General features: G+C 32.2%; 1 pseudogene across 1 annotated transcript; it reads left to right on the top strand.

The window, feature by feature from the left end:
• Window positions 1-2,019: 2,019 nt before the first annotated feature.
• LOC114311760 (nigrin b pseudogene) lies at window positions 2,020-3,587 on the top strand (annotated as a pseudogene). Its single transcript, XR_014361816.1, has one exon. The product of XR_014361816.1 is annotated as a nigrin b pseudogene (transcript).
• The last annotated feature ends 335 nt before the right edge of the window (window positions 3,588-3,922 follow it).

The raw sequence follows: 3,922 nt of genomic DNA on the forward strand, positions 1-3,922 counted from the left end.
ATAATCATGAATTTAATATGACATTTTGTCTTATTAATTATTTAAAAAAAAATTTAGTACTATTTTAACTCGAAAAGTCAAAAAAACCTTTTGCCAAACACTCCCAATGTTTAAACTAACTCTTTCTATTGCCTAGATCCTACAGGCCATTATTATCTTTCATATCCTTTGTATTAGGAAAATCCATCCACTAAAAAAAATTACACAAAAAAAAAAAAAAACACTACAATATTAATGTGGTAATTGTATTGTTTAAATAAAAAGCATTGCCATGGAATTTTGTTCTAACATGTGAAGTTTATATTGAGCCATATTCAGTCCTTATCATATAAATTTTGCATCATTTTTTTATTTGTAATATCATTACTCTTTGAATTATTAATAATGTTAGGTACATAAAATTAAAAAATTAAAAATATATATTATGTGACGCTAATATTCGTCTTGAGTGTAATATATCACTACTCAATGTCAGTGCTCCTTGTCCAATATATAGACAACCAAGTGTATTTGAAGGTTTTAAACCGATTTAGTTTGTTTGTTGATTTGCATAATCTTCTACCTTCTAATTTTATGATTTTTTTTTTCCTCTTATAATTCATTTGAGAAGTGGTTGTTTTAGTAATTTTTTTTTTTAATTTCTTGTTTTTTGGCTAAAATATGTTTTAGCCTTTTACTGTTAAAAAAAAAAAAATCCTTGTATGACAAGTTAAGAGTTTGGTTTTGCTAAAGTACAAAATCTCAACTTTACAATTGAAGTTCGTGCATTATGATATCAATTTGTACTCTCTCAGTGATTTAAACTGTTCATCTTATATGACAAGTTAAGAAAAATATGTATGCAAAAAATTAGATTGATCAGGTATAATTAATCACAAAATCAAATCACATATATCTTATAACAAATGAATGATATATTTGTAAAAACATGTATTACTGTATAGATAAAAATAATGATGGAATGACAATCGATATTGGATCTTTTTAATTTTTTACAGTAATAATTTTCTTAGTTAATTGTATAAGATGAATGGTTTAAATTACCAAAATGAGTCCAAATTAGTTTCATAATAGGTCAATTTCATCTTAAAGTTGAGATTTTCAACTTTATCAAATTTGAACTCATTTGGTTTTGGGATAAAATCTTTAGTTCCCCAATGAGGTTTATAAAATTAGTCAGTGAAATTAATTATCCGACGATCTTAAACTTTGATTCAGCACGGAAAAAAAATATATAGAAAGATTCAACTTTCATTGAGTTTTTTCTAAAAAAAATTTAATTTTAATTTTTTTATATCAATATTCATTATCTATGAATTTATCCACAAGATTTAAAATCTTTTCACTCTATCACTAAATATGATTCCTATACTTTTACTTTTATTAACACATGAATTCAATAATTATATTTTGAAATAATTTTGTATTGTCATCATCTTAATATTAAATCTCTTATATCATGGGTATGATAAAGAAAAAAAAGTTAGGAATCATAAAAAAATTTTCATGAAATATTTATGATCCTTTAATTACCTTAATTAGTGTGTTATGCTTTATTTTAAGTGTAATTTAAGGATCATAAAATTTTCATAATTATTTTCATAAAAACATTTTCATGATACCTAACATTGTTGAATGGTAAACCATGTTCGCTCGATGTTCGTACTAGTACAAACAAAACAAAAACAAAAACAAAAAGTGGCCACGTGGACAATGAGGGCGGCTGGCCATGTGGACAATGAGGGTGGCTGGCTTTCGCATGGAAAAGTTATTGATTGGCTTAGAGTTAGCACCTGATTATACTCTTTATTAATTATAATTTATCATTTTTTTTCTTCTTCTTTTGTAATTAGTTCATATAAATTTGTGAATTATATCTCTTCTATCAATCATAATATTATTAAAACACCATGCGACAGTATTCCAAGGCCAACTAATAACTTTTTCTGCACACGATAATCTGACATCAAGAATTGCTCTCGCATTTCTCGAGTTGAGCATCAAATTATATGAATATAATAACTTCTCCTGCCCATGATAATCTCACATGAAGAATTGCCCTCGTGTTCCTCGAGTTGAGTATCAAATTACATGAATATAATAATTTCTCCCGCACACGATAATCTGACATAAAGAGTTACCCTCGTGTTCCTCGAGTTGAGCATCAAATTACATGAATATAATAACTTTTCCTGCACACGATAATCTGACATGAAGAGTTACCCTCGTGTTCCTCGAATTGAGCATCAAATTACATGAATATAATATATAGTGTATCATATATATTTATATATGAATATTTATCCTCATAGCGAATAGCAAGTATAGCAAGATGAGAGTGGTAGCAGCAATATTGTACATTGTTCTCCCAATTTGCAGCCTTGGAATCCAAGATGACGTCCAGGCCAATTCCTCCATCTCCTTCAATGTAGCAGGTGCCACCTTGGCCACATACAGAGACTTCCTAGGGGAACTGCGAGTACTCGTGTCACGGGGAACTAGTACAGTAAAAGGTCTACCAGTGCTGAACCTCGATAGTGAAGTGTCGGATGGGAACCGGTTCGTTCTGGTCGATCTTATCAATGGCGACACAGTCACCTTGGCAATAGATGTGGTGAACCTTTACTTGGTGGCTTTTCGTGGTGCAAATAACAAATCCTTTTTTTTCAATGACGCTACAACACTTCAACTCAAAAAATTATTCCACGAGACCAAACAAACCAAGTTAGGCTACGAAAGCAACTATGACAACCTTGAGCAGCGGTCAAAGAAGAGGGACCAACTCCCTCTGGGACCAACTCCCTTAGCTAACGCCATCATAGGGTTGTGGAAGGGTGACAGCGTACCCAGATCGCTCCTTGTGGTCATTCAGATGGTCTCGGAAGCGGCAAGGTTCAAATACATTGAGGAACAAGTCCGCAAAAGCATAGCCAGTGGAAACTCTTTTACACCACAAGGTTTGATAGTGAGCATGGAGAACGAATGGGGGTTTATGTCCAAGCAGATTCAGCTTTTGGAAGATGACAAAAACTTCACTAATAGCGTTCAGCTTAAAGATGACAATTACCAGAACCTCACAATAAACGACTTTAATACACTCAGTCGCTATACCATGATAGCGATTCTTCTCAACAAAGGCAGCAAGACTACTAGTAGTAGTTATAGCAATATTGCTCTGGCCGAGGACTTCGTCAACAACGAATTGCTCAAACTCTGAAACTGCGGTAACTGTCTAAACCCCACATGTCGCCCTTAAATAATTCTAGGTAGCCTCCTTTCTTCTCAAACTGGTTTGAGAGCATAAAATAAACAGTTACCCTTCATCTTCCTCCACAGATAAGTCTGCTTTTCATTTCGTTTTGGACTCTTTTGTGTATTTCCTGATCAATGTGGGCGTTAATGTGATATATTGGCATATGTGGGTTAATGTAATATATTGGCATATGGCCATCTTCCTCCACAGATAAGTCTGTTTTGCATTTCGTTTTGGACTCTTTTGTGTATTTCCTGATCAATGTGGGGGTTAATGTGATATATTGGCATATGTGGGTTAATGTAATATATTGGCATATGGCTGCTTTCTTCTTCTTCTTCTTCTTCTTCTTCTTCTTCTTCTTTCCTTTTTTTTTTTTTCTCTTATGTTGCGTCTATTTTAATATATGTTAGAGGCGGGACACACGCGAAAAAAAGTTATCTTGTGAGAAAGATATATGAAAAAAATTAGAATTAAGGCCTCGTTTGGCAACCAAACTTTTTAGTTAAAAAGTCAAAAAGTTACTAAATTAGCCTAAAAGTCAACAACCTATACCAAAAAGTCAAAGATTCTCTTTTCTCTTTACTTTTTGCACATCTTTTCGTAAAAAGCCAAAAAGTCATCCCAAACATACTAGTTTTTTTTAGCTCATATTTTAGCCAAATAGCC

The sequence above is a fragment of the Camellia sinensis genome, chromosome 2 (genome assembly GCF_055761805.1).
Source record: "Camellia sinensis isolate YWXY chromosome 2, ASM5576180v1, whole genome shotgun sequence".
In the NCBI taxonomy this organism is placed as follows: Eukaryota; Viridiplantae; Streptophyta; class Magnoliopsida; order Ericales; family Theaceae; genus Camellia; species Camellia sinensis.